Source organism: Schistocerca cancellata, chromosome 2, assembly GCF_023864275.1.
Source record: "Schistocerca cancellata isolate TAMUIC-IGC-003103 chromosome 2, iqSchCanc2.1, whole genome shotgun sequence".
Classification (NCBI taxonomy): domain Eukaryota; kingdom Metazoa; phylum Arthropoda; class Insecta; order Orthoptera; family Acrididae; genus Schistocerca; species Schistocerca cancellata.
Window position 1 is genome coordinate 682499573 of NC_064627.1, and position 18534 is coordinate 682518106.

The following is an 18534-nucleotide window of genomic DNA, read 5'->3' on the forward strand; positions in this document are numbered from 1 at the left end:
CGGGCATGGATGTGTGTGATGTCCTTAGGTTAGTTAGGTTTAAGTAGTTCTAAGTATAGGGGACTGGTGACCTCACATGTTAAGTCCCGTAGTGCTTAGAGCCGTTTGAACCAGTTGAACTATAGACATATAATGTACTTCTTAAATAGACACACCTGCAACGTCTACTGTGCACATGTGCGATAGTTGTCGCAACTTCTACCACACTCCATATCTTCCTGATTTCTTTTTTCATGCTGACCGTTGACATCTTCTTTCAACTAGCTATTGTTTTTTGGATAGTGTGCATTGATCATAGAATATAGTGTTCTGCTTCCAGATGAAAGTAACTTCTCAGATCTTCACTTGCTTTGCTGTTACCACGTAACTTACTTATTCAGTAAAAGTGTTGATGTGGAATACATGATGCATACTGAAGATAATTGTTCCTTGCTCATATTCTTTAACATGTACGATTCTGAATATATATAGTGGTCCAATGGAAACTGTAAAGAACTTGTAGCAGAGTTTCTTATGTTTATTTGACAAACAGAAAAACCTGTCTCCTACATGGTACTCCCTCAGTTATGCCTTCTTGTCTGCCCTCTCCTTCCTCTTCCTTTCTGCCGTACAGGTCACGTCCAGATCCCGCCTAACGAGTGCCCTATGTTTTACTTGGGTCTGCAGTGGGAATTTCAATAGCTCACAATCTTCTTAGGATATGATGTTTACTTTTCAATACTGGGTGCACACGACTGCAAATTTTTGCTCATGTTGGCACCAAAGACTCCTTCCGTCTCGGTTCAGAGGTCATCCTCAGTTCGTACAGGCAGTTGGCGGAGTTGGCGAAGGCGGAAAGCCTCGCTCGCGGGGTGGAATCTGAGCTAACTATTTGTAGTATCGTTCCCAGAACCGATCGCGGTCCTCTGGTTTGGAGCCGAGTGGAAGGCTTAAACCAGAGGCTCAGACGATTCTGCGGAGACCTGGGGTGCAAATTTCTCGACCTCCGCTATCGGGTGGAGAAATGTAGGGTCCCCCTGAATAGGTCAGGCGTGCACTACACGCCGGAAGCGGCTACAAGGGTAGCGGAGTACGTGTGGAGTGCACATGGGGGTTTTTTAGGTTAGAGAATTCCCTCCCTAGGCCCGACAAGACGCCTCCTTAGACGCGGCAAGGCAAAATGCAACAGGGAATAACAATATTAATGTGCTAATAGTAAACTGCAGGAGCGTCTATAGAAAGGTCCCAGAACTGCTCCCATTAATAAACGGTCACAATGCCAACATAGTACTAGAGACAGAAAGTTGGCTGAAAGCAGACGTAAACAGTAATGAAATCCTAAATTCAGATTGGAATGTATACCGCAGAGACAGGCAGGACAGTGAAGGGGGAGGCGTGTTTCTAGCGGTAAAAAGTGCAAAAGTATCGAAGGAAATTGACAGAGATCCGAAATGTGAAATAATTTGGGTGAAGGTCACGTTTAAAGCAGGCTCAGACATGGTAATTGGATGTCTCTATAGGCTCCCTGGCTCAGCAGCTGTTGTGGCTGAGCACCTGAAGGATAATTTGGAAAATATTTCGAATAGATTTCCCCACCATGTTATAGTTCTGGGTGGAGATTTTAATTTGCCGGATATAGACTGGGAGACTCAAACGTTCATAGCGGGTGGCAGGGACAAAGAATCCATTGAAATTTTTTTAACTGCTTTATCTAAAAACTACCTTGAGCAGTTAAACAGAGAACCGACTCTTGGCGATAACATATTAGACCTTCTGGTGACAAACAGACCCGAAATATTTGAAACAGTTAACGCAGAACAGGGAATCAGTGATCATAAAGCGGTTACGGCATCGATGATTTCAGCCGTAAATAGGAATATTAAAAAGGGTAGGAAGATTTTTCTTTTCAGAAAAAGTGACAAAAAGCAGATTTCAGAGTACCTGTTGGCTCAACACAAAAGTTTTGTCTCAAGTACTGATAGTGTTGAGGATCAGTGGACAAAGTTCAAAACCATCGTACAATATGCGTTAGATGAGTATGTGCCAAGCAAGATCGTAAGAGATGGAAAAGAGCCACCGTGGTACAACAACCAAGTTAGAAAACTGCTGCGAAAGCAAAGGGAACTTCACAGCAAACATAAACATAGCCAAAGCCTTGCAGACAAACAAAAACTACGCGAAGCAAAATGTAGTGTGAGGAGGGCTATGCGAGAGGCGTTCAATGAATTCAAAAGTAAAGTTCTATGTACTGATTTGGCAGAAAATTCTAAGAAATTTAGGTCTTATGTCAAAGCGGTGGGTGGATCAAAATAAAATGTCCAGACACTCTGTGACCAAAATGGTACTTAAACAGAGGATGCCGGACTAAAGGACGAAATAATAAATGCCTTTTTCCAAAGCTGTTTCACAGAGGAAGACTGCACTGTAGTTCCTTCTCTAGATTGTCGCACAGATGACAAAATAGTAGATATCGAAATAGACGACAGAGGGATAGAGAAACAATTAAAATCGCTCTAAAAAGAGGAAAGGCCGCTGGACCTGCTGGGATACCAGTTCGATTGTACACAGAGTACGCGAAGGAACTTGACCCCCTCCTTGCAGCGGTGTACCGTAGGTCTCTAGAACAGCGTAGCGTTCCAAAGGATTGGAAAAGAGCTCAGGTCATCCCCGTTTTCACGAAGGGACATCGAACAGATGTGCAGAACTATAGACCCATATCTCTAACGTCGATCAGTTGTAGAATTTTGGAACACGTATTATGTTCGAGTATAATGACTCTTCTGGAGGCTAGAAATCAGCATGGGTTTGGAAAAAGACGGTCGTGTGAAACCCAGCTCGCGCTATTCATCCACGAGACTCAGAGGGCCATAGACACGGGTTCACAGGTAGATGCCGTGTTCCTTGATTTCCGCAAGGCGTTCGATACAGTTCCCCACAGTCGTTTAATGAACAAAGTAACAGCATATGGACTATCAGACCAATTGTGTGATTGGACTGAAGAGTTGCTAGATAAGAGAACGCAGCATGTCATTCTCAATGGAGAGTAGTCTTCCGAAGTAAGAGTGATTTCAGGTGTGCTGCAAGGGAGTGTCGTAGGACCGTTGCTATTCACAATATACATAAATGACCTTGTGGATAACATCGGAAGTGCACTTAGGCTTTTTGCGGATGATGCTGTGGTATATCGAGAGGTTGTAACAATGGAAAATTGTACTGAAATGCAGGAGGATCTGCAGCGAATTGACGCATGATAGGGAATGGCAATTGAATCTTAATGTAGACAAGTGTAATGTGCTGCGAATACATAGAAAGAAAGATCCCTTATCATTTAGCTACAATATAGCAGGTCAGCAACTGGAAGCAGTTAATGACATAAATTATCTGGGAGTACGCATTAGGAGTGATTTAAAATGGAATGATCAAATAAAGTTGATCGTCGGTAAAGCAGATGTCAGACTGAGATTCATTGGAAGAATCCTAAGGAAATGCAATCCGAAAACAAAGAAAGTAGGTTATAGTACGCTTGTTCGCCCGCTGCTTGAATACTGCTCAGCAGTGTGTGATCCGTACCAGATAGGGTTGATAGAAGAGGTAGAGAAGATCCAGCGGAGAGCAGCGCGCTTCGTTACAGGATCATTTAGTAATCGTGAAAGCGTTACGGAGTTGATAGATAAACTCCAGTGGAAGACTCTGCAGGACAGACGCTCAGTAGCTAGGTACGGGCTTTTGTTGAAGTTTCGAAAACATACCTTCACCGAGGAGTGGTTCAAATGGCTCCGAGCACTATGGGACTCAACTGCTGTGGTCATAAGTCCCCTAGAACTTAGAACTACTTAAACCTAACTAACCTAAGGACATCACACACATCCATGCCCGAGGCAGGATTAGAACCTGCGACCGTAGCGGTCGTGCGGTTCCAGACTGTAGCGCCTTTAACCGCTCGGCCACTCCGGCCGGCCACCGAGGAGTCAAGCAGTATATTGCTCCCTCCTACGTATATCTCGCGAAGAGACCATGAGGATAAAATCAGAGAGATTGGAGCCCACACAGAGGCATACCGATAATCCTTTTTTCTACGAACAACACGAGACTGGAATAGAAGGGAGAACCGATAGATGTACTGAAGGTACCCTCCGCCACCGTCAGGTGGCTGGCGGAGTATGGATGACAACCAGCTTGTACCGATTTCCTTACCATACTGCGGGTAATGGTCGCACTAAATCAGCTTATTATGGAGTAAAGTGGTGCTTCCATTATCTGGGTGCTTGTTTAGTCTGCTGACAAGAATTGCAAAAAGAAAGGACTTTCTTGATTCTGCGCCCCATACTGTTGAAAGGCATAACTTTTTTAACTTTAAGAAACAATGTCTCAGACTGAAGTGTCGATAACTGAGACAGGTATACTATATTATTTTGTTAATTAACTCTTCTGACGTGCAAGGTTCCCACAGTGATTCTGTTGCACTCTTCCTGTGAAACAAGATTGCCTTTCGCATCAGGTAAAGCAGCTTGACAGATGTTTCTTCGCTGTGTCGCCATCTTTCCGTCAATTGTTAAGGACCTGAATCCTTGTCCTGCTCACTATTTATCCCCTGCGGAGTTACCGTTATTTAGTTTTCGAAGCCTATTTTCCTCATACAGTGTAGGCTGAAATCGTGATTTTTCGGCGTCTACTACTACTTCGTGTGTCCTCCCTACCAGTGAATTTGACAGTGCGGCGACAATAATATTCATTTTTTTCCGGCACATACGTAATAGTGCAATCAAATTCCTGCAAACACAGTATCGCCTGCGGTAACCTATCGCGGGTGTTTGGCTGTGAGAATAAATGCTAATGCACAGTGGTTCACGAACCCCTGACCTTCCATCCAAACAGGAAGTATGAGAACTTTTAAACCCCAAAATTACTGTTAAGACCTCGAGCTCGGTCACAGAGTGTTTTTTCTCACTTTTCGTCAGTACTCTACTTCCAGAAGCAATTGCCTTTTTCCATGGTCACCTCGTCCTCTTAAAAGTTTTGGAAAATCAAGACCCCCGACTCCTGATATTTTACTGTCCGTGACAAAACTCGCCGACAGGTGTATAACACTGCTGCATTTGTTAACGCTCTCTTCAGTGCTTGGAACTCACTCTCGGTTAGTTTGTCTCAGATCCATGGCGTCTTTTTTCCTGTCAGTGCACAAAGTCGTGGGACTACTAATGAATCAATCTTTATGAATTTCTTGACGAAACCGATAACGCCCACAAACTCTCTCAACTCCTTCCTTGGCAATGGAGTCAGAAACTGGGTATCTCCTTCTAATATCTCAGGGTTCCGTTTGATACCTTCGGCAGGTACTATGTGCCCAAAAATTTCAACTTCTGTGTGCCAAAACATGACTTTTCCAGGGTTATACCAGGCACTGCGTTCAAGGCTCTGTTATGTTCCTTCGAAATTCTCTTCCTTATTAGTATGTCATCGACGTGGCATGTGATGTCGCTCCTTATGGTCTTGTCAAGGTTCCATTCGATCCATAGATGAATGTGGCTGAAGATATTCGTAGCCCAAAGGTAAGCGGCGACATTGGTAGCAGCTGCCTGAGACTAGGAAGACGTGTACTTTCGATAGGATGGGTAGAATTAAACTTGGCAGAAAACTGAACGAAGGTATGTTGACGAAAAAACATTAACTCCATGGATCATCTGTAAAAGTTCTTCCAAGTTTTTGGACCTGTCATTTTCCATGTTACTATTGTACTGATGCGTGTGTAATCAAATATCAGGTGAACCTGATCCACTTTTCCTGACTTCTCTGCCAGTTTACTATTTTTTTTTTTTATATTCTTCCCTCATGTCACGAATTTCATTCTTAAAACTCGCCCAAGCAATGTTTTCTTTTCTGAGCTCCTCATATCTTTAATATCTTGTCTACCCTTCTCCCCATGTCTTCGATTTCCTGTCTGCACTTCACCACCACCTCATTATTTTCTTTTTTCGTTACTTTATTCGAATTCCTCTTTTCTATACATCTGTGACACAGTTGCCACATCTGTCCTCCCATTTCTTTTAGAAATCCTATTAAGTTGGACAGATTACATCCTGTCTCACGACTTCTATGTAGTGAAACTGCTCTAGAATATGGTGAGTCGATGTCAATAGCACCTAGGTCCGAATCTTGTCTCTTCTAAGGGTAACGTATAGTTACCATGGCCTCGACGTGTTGTGGAATTATTTCCACTCTTTCTTCTCGCATATTCTCAACTGCTGAACAGACATCGTTTGCTAACTGACAGCTCTTTGCAATGTTATTACCATGCTCGTCATCTACCGGACTTGACTTCTCTGTGGGATAAATTGTATGTTCCCCTCCTGACTGACTGGAATTCACAAACTCACGTCGCTCCATCATACTGGAAATTTTAACATTATTCCGTTCTAACTCACAATGTGCCTTGCTCCTTGTCAACATTCAACATTAATGAACGCAACGTCTGACAAATTAATTAATACTCCTCGCCTACCATGTGAAGAAAAAAGGGAAAAGAAGTTGATTTTTCAGTGGGTTTAATTCTTATTTGGAGGCTGCACCTCTATGATCAGATACTCCTCCTCTCCCATTGAGAGGTTAAAGTGGTTATGAGATGTTGCAAGCGAGGTACAAAACACATCGACGATTACGAAAATGGTAGCATTCCCTATCTATAGATACGTTACTGTCTCATCAATTCCGTTATGTCGACATTGGGGCTGATGTTGCTGCGTATTTTCAGTGAACGTTTTCTGTTCTACGGGACATTGCAGTATGTCAGCGATTATTATCATTGATATCCTTTGACCTTGAAATTCAAATTCACTCTTGAATCTTCCTTTTATTTCCGTCATTGCTTCTTCGATGAATAGACTGAACGGCACCCATTTTAATCCGGGCACATCGTTCTTCATCTTACAATCTTGTTGTTCTCCTTTGACTTTTGTACATATTGTATATTACCCTTCTTCCTCTATAGCTTACGGTTATTTTTCTCAGAATTATGAACATCTTACACTATTTGAAACTGTCGAACGCTTTTTCCAGGTTAAGAAATCCGATGAACATATCTTGATTTTTCTTTAGTCTTGCTTCCATTATCAACTATAACGTCAGAACTGTTTCTCTGGTACCTTTGCCTTATCGGTCTTCTGTTTATTATTCTTGTCAGCGACTTCAATGAATGAGTGGTTAAGCTGACTGTGCGATAACTCTCGCACTTGTTAGCTCCTGCGATTTTCTGAATTGGTTGGATGATATTTTTCCGAAAGTCAGATGCTATATCGCCAGACATATATTTCACTTAACAACGTGAACAGATGTTTTCTTGCACTTACCCCAACAATTTTAGAAATTATGATGCAATGTTATCCATGTCTGTGGCCTCATTTGATCTTAAGCCTTCCAAAGCAATTTGAAAGTCTGATTCTAATACTGGATTCCATATCTCTTTCCCGTACAAACCCGTCTCTTCTTCTGTTACGTTATCAGGCCTTCATTGTTCTCCTTCCACCCGTCCGCACTCTTCTCTACGTTTAACACTGGAATACCCACTGCACTCTTAATGTTATCACCCTTGCTTTAATTCCACCGAATGTTTATTTGACCTTTCTATGTGGTGAGTCAGTCCTTCTGACAATTACGTCATTTTCGATTTCTCCGCATTTTTCATGCAGCCATTACGCCTTAGTTTTCATGCACTTCTTATTTATTTCATTTCTAAGCGACTTTTATTTCTATATATCTGAGATCCCCTGAACAGTTTTGTATTTTCTCCTTTCATCGATCAACAGAAGTATTTCTTCTGGTACTTATGGCTTCTTGGCATTTAACTTCTTTTTACCTGTGTCTTTCTTTCCAACTTCCATGATTACCCTTTTTAGAAATTTCAATTCCTGTGCAACTGACTTGCCTAGTGATTTATTTCTTACCGTAGTGCCTATAACCACACAGGAATTCAAGTTTATCTCTTTATTCCTTTAACCACTCAGAAATTCAAGTTTATCTCTTTATTCCTTAATACTTCCGTATCACACTGCTCTGGGCATTCATTCTTCCGGACTCGTCTCTTGAACTTCAGGTTATTGTTTACCTCTATTAAATTGTGATCTGAATCTATGTCTGTTCGTGAGTATTACGTGTAACCCAGCATCTGATTTCGGGATCCTGATCGACCATGTTGTAATCTAGCTAAAATCTCCCGGCCTTTCCGAAATATATCTCCTCATCTCGTGATTCTTGAACAGATTATCCTCTATTATTAGCTGAAACTTATTGCATAACTCAGTTAGTCTTTCATACCTCTCATTCACGAAGCCCATATTCTCCTGTGCCCCCTTTTTTCTATTTCTTCTACTACTACCGAATTTCAGTACCCCCTGACGATTAGGTTTTCATCTTTCTTTACATACTGTATTACCCGTTAAGTATTCTCATATACTTTCTCTCTTCATCTTCAGCTTACGAAGTAGGCATGTATACCGGAACTATCGTTGTTGGTGTTGGTTTGATGTCCATTCGGAGTAGAACAACTCTGTTACTGAACTGTTCATAATTACACAAACTCTTTCCGACCCTCCTATTCAAACAAACCTACCCCCGCTATTCCATTTTCTGCTGCTGTAGATATTATCTTATACTCGTCTGACCAGAAATCCTTGTCTTGTTTCCATTTCACCTCTCTGGCCGCCACTGTATCTAGATTGAGGCATAGCATTTTCCTTTTCATATATTCTAGCTTTCCTACCACATTCCAACTTCTGACATTTCAGGTCCCGAGACGTAGAGCGTTATTCTTTTGTTAGTTGATGAATCTTTACCTCATGGTCAACTCCCACTTGTCAGCCTCCTCCCGTAGATACAAATAGGGGACTAGTTGGCAATCTTTTGCAACTTTTTCAATTACAGACCACATGGCTTGGAGATCCAGTGGTTTCCATTGCCCTCTGCGTTCTCACGCCATTGATCATTGCTGATTTTTGCTTCTTTAACTGTACAGTGGTCGCGCCTAAAAAAAGTTACACAATAAGTCGCGTGGATGACAATAGTTATCCATTGAGTTTCTCTATTTTATACGATTGTATAATGTATTTTTATTTCTATTAATTTGTATTATTGCCGTAATATGATACCGAAAAAAGGAAATATACGTTAAAATGGTTTATTGCTAATTATGAATCTTAGTTTGTATAAAAATAAGTACAAATACAAAACATGAACTACACAAACTTTGTAAATTTTACAATGTACTTTACAAATGTAATTTTGACCTATATTAGTTCCGTTTGAGAAAGTTTGTAAACGGAAATAAAATCATTCAAAACAGTCGTTACATACGTCGGAACAATTTAGAGACTTTGAGCACAATCTTCTCACAGTTTTATTTTTCGCTCGACAACAGATATGGCATCTTTCCCTTGCACCTCCAGCGCGGTGTTCATTTTGACTGCATTTTGGTACTTCTGTCTTGAGTAAAAGAGCACCTCTTTTCCTAATTTCAACTGGCATACGAAGATTTTCGACGCATCTTTGTATTTGGGGTGAAATCAGCTTCCAGCAAAATGATTCTATAAAATCATCACTTTTGACTGCTTTATAGCCATTATTCACTGAGTATATGGACTGTGCGTTTATTCCAGACTAGTTCAGACGATCGAAGAAAATAACGGTAGGCCGTCTCCTTGTGTTCCTCGCCACCGAATAGTTTGCACAAAGCTGATCCACTACATCAACACCAACTTCGGTCTTATTGTAAAAAGTGCCTATTTCCGGTTTTCTTTTGTCTCCAGTAGACACATCAATTGAGTCATCCCCGTACATTGATAATACCAGAATCGTGGATTTGTTTTTTCTTTGGGTGTACGAAGCAAGAGTCTTATTTTTTTTGAAAACCAGAAGCAGAAGTATTCAGTTCCTTGTTTTTATTTGGTAGGAACACTTTTGGAAGCTCCCTTTTATGTATGCTACAGGGTCACAACATAAGTAATAAATTTTTCAAGTAATGTTTCCACCATAGGAATACTGGAAAACCAATTATCATCAGTAATATTCTTATTAGAGCTATAAATTTGTTTGGCAAGGAGAAGGCCATCATCTTTTACAGCATTGCTGACTAAATAAGGCCCTGGTTTCTGTTTCTCACACTAAACTTCTAAATTCATCGTGTACATCATTCTACAATCTACAAGCACGAATACCTTTATTCCATATTTGACAGGTCTGCTTGGAATAAACTGCCGGAAGGAACACTTTCCCCTAAAAGGAAGCAGTCGGTCATAAACCTATTTCTGCAGGTGTTCGTGACTTACAGGGCCCCCTCCTTTTATCTGTCGAAATTTATACGAGGTATCCCTTCTCTGGTGAGGCTGACACTTGCTAAATGCATCCTGCGTGGTCTGTACTTTATGAAAGTGTTTCCATCCATCTCGCCTTCTGACTTTACGCAGGGTAACCCTTCTGAAGCAAACCGTTCACTTCAACTGCCGCCGTGGTCTTGTCTTCTGATAGCGTAGAACGGCGATTAAACTTTAAACGTCTATCGTGTCCATAATACCCGGCGGTAAAGTATTACATTATCTCTCGGAGTTGTTGCACATATGATATACTCCAACTAAATTAATTTTTGACTCTTTTTTTTTTGCTGCACAGTGCACTATATTACGTGAAAAAGAGGTAAGCCAGAACCGGACCGAATCTTTGTGGCGGACTGAAGACCCTTCGTCTTCTACACCGGGCAGCTGGAATGTAGCTTTCTGGCTGTTTTCCACGCTCACTAAGGCAACTTCCGCTCTGTTCCTCTAATCCCCGCCTCGGAAAATAAGATACATAAATATTTAGAACACAAAACAGACTGAACTAATTTCATATAACTTATGGGAATGAAGCCAGGGGACGCAGTCGACATCCATTGATATTTCGACAGGTGACCACCCTGTCATTTTCAAGATTTTTTTTCGACGATGTCACACGGCTGCTTTCCCGTAAGTTATTTGAACCTTTTATTCGACCGTAGTGGTCGCTCGGTTCCAGACTGTAGCGCTTAGAACCGCACGGCCACTTCGTGTTTGCTGTATGCTGGGAACAGTTGTAGACAATGTCTTGGTAGTCAGTGTCTCCTTTCGATCACGAATATAATTTCGTAACATATTTGGTGAACGAATCACAACTGATTTCTTGTCAGATGTAAACATGAGTTAAAATAAAATTTCATAGCTTTCCCTTCTATGATAACGGTCTTTAATTTTATATGAACACATTTCTCTATGATGGCCAAAGCTACAGATTATTAATAATTTATTACCCCAAATTACTTTTATCTCTGTCCTTCACCTTGCGATACATGACAAGCAGAGCTTTATACATCTGTACCAACATAGCATCAGATTGTGTAATTTCGAACCGTCATTTAGTTCTGTGCAAACGTTAACAGCAACTTGTTACGAGTGGAAACATGTAGCCTCATCGTACGTAGTTAAATCACACGAACCAATATCGAAATTAGCACTTCTCAACAAATTGTATATAAACTGCACATTTTAATGATTCAAGATGTATTCCTTGCTTGTGTAAGACCTGGTGAGCCGATTTTTTAGGACACTGCTAAAATGAAGAGATGTAGTGCTCTTGATCGAAAGGAGTTCTAAGAAATTAACGATGAAGTTTATTTACATCAGCTACGAAAACCCGTATCATGGAAAAGGTTGACAGTTCTCAGTAACTGTGTAATAGGTTGGATAACTGACATACCCTCTTTCAGCGAACGCGCATCACACGGTGTTTGCTGTGTACTCGTATCAGTTACTCATATAGAGATATTCAGTTGCCCCTACCGATGTCGTTTTATGCAGCCAGCAATGTTACATTTGGCACTCAAAAACCACGTGCGAAATTTTCATATTCTCTCGCTCGCTACACGCAAACTGTTAGTCCTAGAGAAAAAAAAATGTACACAGTCTTTTCGTAGAAAATTTAATGCAATTGAATTTTTTTACTGTGATACGTTTTCGCTGGAGGCTACAGTTTTCGAGTTATTCAAAAAAGAAATACGAAAGTGACTTTAAGGTGCACTTTCACCCCAACAGTCATTCCTGACGTCAGAATGTTTGGTATGTTACTCGCGGCACTACCTCCTACCATTGTACAAAATGTGCGGCTGCACAAATTGGGATACATTTGATTGTCAAAAATCTTACGTTTTTCTTATATAACCTTAAATACTACGGCCTCTAGCGAAAACGCATGCCAGAACAAAATTTAACCACACTTAATTTACTACAGAAAGGTGCTGTTAATTTTTTCTGTACGATTAATAGTTTACGGGTAGCGAGCGAGAAAGTATGAAAATCCTGCACACGGTTTTTGAAGGTCAGAGATATCATTGCAGTTTTGCATAAAGCGACATCGGTAGGAGCACCTGAACCACACTGAATATTTCTCTATGCTACACAGTAACTGTACGAGGCGCACGCAGACGGGGTTATCCAACTTCCTGGCATTCGGAGTGCGATGTGGAGCTAGTAATTAGTCCGGCCTTTCCAATTATGTTTCTGTACTCTTTCATCAGAGGAAAAGATGAAAGGCTCCTCTAGCTCTCTTCATCTGTTTAGCAGCAGAAGCAATAAATTAGCAGTAGCGAAGGTAATTGAACCGGTGGCCGCTGACACTGCACGCTTACCGTAGTTATGAGGAAATGTCACCGTCTGCTCTAATAGCCAGCGATGATCTTCCGCCGGCTATTAAAATGGTAGAGCCCTGAATTTACAAACTATTTCGCACTACAGCATGCTTTTCAGTTAAATCAATAAGTCTTCTCTACAAGAAGCCATAGCCCTTGGAGAGTGACTGGAATGAGGCAGTGATACGCACAGAGCGGTCTCGACTCGCCATTTCCGTTTCGAAGCCCAGAACCATCGGGCTAGACAACGGTTTGTAGATCAGTGGCTTTGCCTAGCCGATATTGCTGCTAAATGAGCCCATGACTGGCACGAAGACAACGCCACTCGAATGTACAGCGCTGATGAATGCCGCTGGATACACGAGAAGAAAAACAGCACACTGAAGTGTTTCACGTTCGTATACCATTTTTCACCATCAGTGAAGCTAATTCATAAATAAAATTGTTCTCTACGGATCTACATCAAGGGAAAATACCTGTGTCACAAACATCTCAAAACTCCAGCCACTGCAGAAGAAGTGCTTAAAATGGAGCCTAGAGGGTCATAGGTGTCCCACGACCAGAGACATCTGCGAGGAGCTACGTGAAAAACTACTCGCTGATAAGATCAGGGTCTCCGCCAAAAACCTTTTGAAAAATTGGATGAGAATAGAGCTCACGTTCGACAGCTTCCTACCGTTGCCCGAGTCCTTCCTTGATGATGGTACAAATACAAGGGGCGCCCAGCCACATCGACATCCCACCTGATAACACAGGGTAGGGGGACGCAGCACCAGCCTTCTACAATGATCGCTACAGGAATTCCAATCCCCAAAGGTAAAAATAATGATAAATACTTTTACACCAACGCGGTCCGGAGTGGCCGAGCGGTTCTAGGCGCTACAGTCCGGAACCGCGCGACCGCTACGGTCGCAGGTTCGAATCCTGCCTCGGGCATGGATGTGTGTGATGTCCTTAGGTTAGTTAGGTTTAAGTGGTTCTAAGTTATAGGGGACTGATGACCTCAGAATGTGAGTCCCATAGTGCTCAGAGCCATGTGAACCATTTTTTTTACACCAACCATAATCACCAAAACGATGTAGACCACATATTTGCGTGCCAAAGCACCTTTGAATGAAATGAATAAACAAAGAGCAAATCCTATCCTCAGCCTGTTATCAGAGAAGAATAAGCTGCCAAAGGCGATCACTCTTAGGCCAAAAGGAGACAGAAAGAAAAGTTCTTCCAGGAGCTAGGCTCTCGCCACGTACCTGGCTGTAGAAACATTGCGCTGTGTGCAACTTCTAGCAGATAGAAGGCTCACCGCAAGGTTCTGAACCAGCACTGTTTGCAGCACGCAGCTTCAGAATTACGTTGGTCTATGGCCCGCGTCCCCATTGGGTGGCTGTTAAGACCCGTTTGCAGCTGGGGTTGCAGTGAGTGCCACACTGCATCCGTTTTTTGGAAACAACGCTTAGGTGTACTAATCAAAAGACAACTGTGATCTTCCCTGTCTGAGGCATCGAAGACTCATCATTTTGTTAATGGTAGGGAGTGGGGATGGGGTGGGGGGGTTATGACTGTAGGCGGAGACCGAGCATGGCTATAGTCTAAAAAATTCAAACTGATACAGGCTTCAGTAACTACGGTGAGTATAAGAGGCTTGTAAAGTGCAGGCTAGCGGGAAGAAATGCATCATACTAGTCTTCAGACTGGAGAGCACACACAAACTTCCGAAATGAAAAGAGAGCGTGGTAGCTCACATAAGAAAACTGCAACCGGAGCTATCCGTCATAAGTATTAATGTGTGCGAGACTTCCGCTGCGGCCGGGGGCATCAACAATGAACACTTTGCCTCATCGCAAACTGAAATGTTCTACCGTAACGAAAGCAGTAATGTTAGTCCGTATGTCAATTAGTCGCAGTGTGAGATGGGGACGGCGAACGCTTTATTGTCAGCGTTAATTCAAGAAAACATTTTAAAGCACCTGCCGTTCCCAGTCGTTCCAAGTTTAAAGAAGGCCTAAAATCGAAAGTAATGTAAAAACCAGGTGTTTCAAAAATAATATCGAGTTTTTAAGGTTTTGTAGCATTTATTACATTCAGCTTACGATTGATAATGTGTGAAAGGAAAGAACAACTGAGATATTTCCTCTTACAAGTGCTCATTGTGAGCACCATTCGTCGTACAGTAGACGTCGAGTCAATAAGCGAGTTCTTGCCAAACTTTGAGAGTGTGTCTGGATTAATTGTTGCAACAATTGTTTTAGTCATATTTCTTAAGTTTGGTACATCAGCCGGTAGCGGATACACATACACATGACCTGTTGTGAAACCCAATAGGTAAAAATAGCATTGTGTCACATCAGGCGAACGTGGACGCCACGAAATACAAGCTCTGTCATCCCGCCCCTCGCGGCCAATCCAGCGACGAGGTTCAACGTCATTTAACCAAAGGCGTACTGAGCTACAGCAGATAGCCGGCACACCATCTTGCTGCCAAATCAAGTGGTCCAGCTTCTTCCCACCGAGGAAACAGCCGTAGTTCAAGTGCATCAAGATAATAAACGACATCGGCAGTTGCTCCACCGAGAAGGAAACGGGCATAAGCTTTCCGCCGGGATATCGCACAAAGACATTCAGTTTAGGAGAGTCACGTTAGAACTGTAGCATCTCTCGGTGACTTGCTGGCCTCTGCATGAACACATGACCTGTGTTGACATATCCACTTAGGTGAAATGTCGATGTCTCACTGAAGACGACATGAACTAGGAAACCTTCAGCGTCTTGAAGCACCATTTTTTTTTAAGCTAGTACCTAAAATGTAGTCTGTGGGCTTGAGAGCTTGTAACAGCTGCAGCAGATATGGATGTAGGTGTAAGCATAAGAGCCTCCACACAAATGTCACTGGGTCTGCTAATACACAACTAGCATTCCGAATTCATCGACCTCCGTTATTGGGTGGAGAACTGTAGGGCCCCCCTAGACAGGTCAGGCGTGCACTACACACCGGAAGCAGCTACTAGGGTAGCAGAGTACGTGTGGCGTGCACACGGGGGTTTTTTAGGTTAGAGGGACCCCCCCCCCCCCCCTTGGGCGAAACGATAAAATACCTGACGGCTTACCAGAGAGGACATTATCATCGTTGATAAAGAACGTCCGTCCTCAGAGACCAAAAACAGGAAAAGTTAACGTAATATTGGTAAACTGCAGGAGTATCCAGGGCAAGGTTCCTGAATTAGTATCTCTTATTGAAGGAAATAGTGCGCATATAGTATTAGGAACGGAAAGTTGGTTAAAACCGGAAGTGAACTGTAACGAAATCCTAGACACAGAATGGAATATATACCGCAAGGATAGGATAAACGCCAATGGTGGAGGAGTATTTATAGCAGTAAAGAATTCAATAATATCCAGTGAAGTTATTAGCGAATGCGAATGTGAAATAATCTGGGTTAAGCTAAGTATCAAAGGTGGGTCAGATATGATAGTCGGATGCTTCTATAGACCACCTGCATCAGCAACCGTAGTAGTTGAGCGCCTCAGAGAGAACCTGCAGAACGTCGTGAAGAAGTTTCGTGATCATACTATTGTAATAGGGGGAGACTTCAATCTACCAGGTATAGAATGGGATAGTCACACAATCAGAACTGGAGCCAGGGACAGAGACTCTTGTGACATTATCCTGACTGCCTTGTCCGAGAATTACTTCGAGCAGATAGTCAGAGAACCAACTCGTGAAGCTAACGTTTAGACCTCATAGCAACAAATAGACCGGAACTTTTCGACTCCGTGAATGTAGAAGAGGGTATCAGTGATCATAAGTCAGTGGTTGCATCAATGACTACAAGTGTAATAAGAAATGCCAAGAAAGGAAGGAAAATATATTTGCTTAACAAGAGTGATAGGGCACAAATCGCAGAATATCTGAGTGACCACCATCAAACGTTCATTTCTGAGGAAGAGGATGTGGAACAAAAATGGAAAAAATTCAGAAACATCGTCCAGTACGCCTTAGATAAGTTCGTACCGACTAAGGTCCAAAGCGAGGGGAAAGATCCACCGTGGTATAACAATCATGTACGAAAGGTACTACGGAAACAAAGAAAGCTTCATCATAGGTTTAAGAGTAGTCGAATCATAGCTGATAAGGAAAAGCTGAACGAAGCGAAAAAGAGCGTAAAGAGAGCAATGAGAGAAGCATTCAACGAATTCGAACATAAAACATTGGCAAACAATCTAAACAAGAACCCTAAAAAGTTTTGGTCATATGTAAAATCGGTAAGCGGATCTAAATCCCCTATTCAGTCACTCGTTGACCACGATGGCACCGAAACAGAGGACGACCGAAGAAAGGCAGAAATACTGAATTCAGTGTTCCGAAACTGTTTCACTGCGGAAAATCGTAACACGGTCCCTGACTTCAGCCGTCGCACGGACGCCAAAATGGAAAATATTGAAATAAACGATATCGGAATTGAAAAACAACTGCTATCACTTAGTAGCGGAAAAGCATCCGGACCAGACGAGATACCCTTAAGATTCTACAGTGATTATGCTAAAGAACTTGCCCCCTTTCTATCAGCAATTTATCGTAGATCGCTGGAAGAACGTAAAGTACCTAGCGACTGGAAGAAAGCGCAGGTCGTTCCCATTTTCAAGAAGGGTCATAAATCAGATGCGAATAATTATAGGCCTATTTCGCTTACGTCAATCTGTTGTAGAATAATGGAACATGTTTTGTGTTCTCGTATTATGACGTTCTTAGATAATACAAATCTCCTTCATCATAACCAACATGGATTCCGCAAACAGAGATCATGTGAAACTCAGCTCGCCCTATTTGCCCAAGAAATGCACAGTGCCGTAGACACTGGCGAGCAGATTGATGCCGTATTCCTGGACTTCAGGAAGGCATTTGATACGGTTCCGCACTTACGTTTAGTGAAAAAAATACGAGCTTACGGAATATCGGACCAGGTTTGTGATTGGATTCAGGATTTCCTAGAAGAAAGAACACAACATGTCATTCTTAACGGTTCAAAATCTGCAGATGTAGAGGTAATTTCGGGAGTACCGCAAGGAAGCGTGATAGGACCTTTATTGTTTACAATATACATAAATGACTTAGTTGACAACATCGGTAGCTCCGTGAGGCTATTTGCAGATGACACGGTTGTCTACAAGAAAGTAGCAACATCAGAAGACTCGTACGTACTCCAGGAAGACCTGCAGAGGATTAATGCATGGTGCGACAGCTGGCAGCTTTCCCTAAACGTAGATAAATGTAATATAATGCGCATACATAGGGGCAGAAATCCATTCCAGTACGATTATGCCATAGGTGGTAAATCATTGGAAGCGGTAACGACCGTAAAATACTTAGGAGTTACTATCCGGAGCGATCTGAAGTGGAATGATCACATAAAACAAATAGTGGGAAAAGCAGGCGCCAGGTTGAGATTCATAGGAAGAATTCTAAGAAAATGTGACTCATCGACGAAAGAAGTAGCTTACAAAACGCTTGTTCGTCCGATTCTTGAGTATTGCTCATCAGTATGGGACCCTTACCAGGTTGGATTAATAGAAGAGATAGACATGATCCAGCGAAAAGCAGCGCGATTCGTCATGGGGACATTTAGTCAGCGCGAGAGCGTTACGGAGAGGCTGAACAAGCTCCAGTGGCGGACACTTCAAGAAAGGCGTTACGCAATACGGAGAGGTTTATTATCGAAATTACGAGAGAGCACATTCCGGGAAGAGATGGGCAACATATTACTACCGCCCACATATATCTCGCGTAATGATCACAACGAAAAGATCCGAGAAATTAGAGCAAATACGGAGACTTACAAGCAGTCGTTCTTCCCACGCACAATTCGTGAATGGAACAGGGA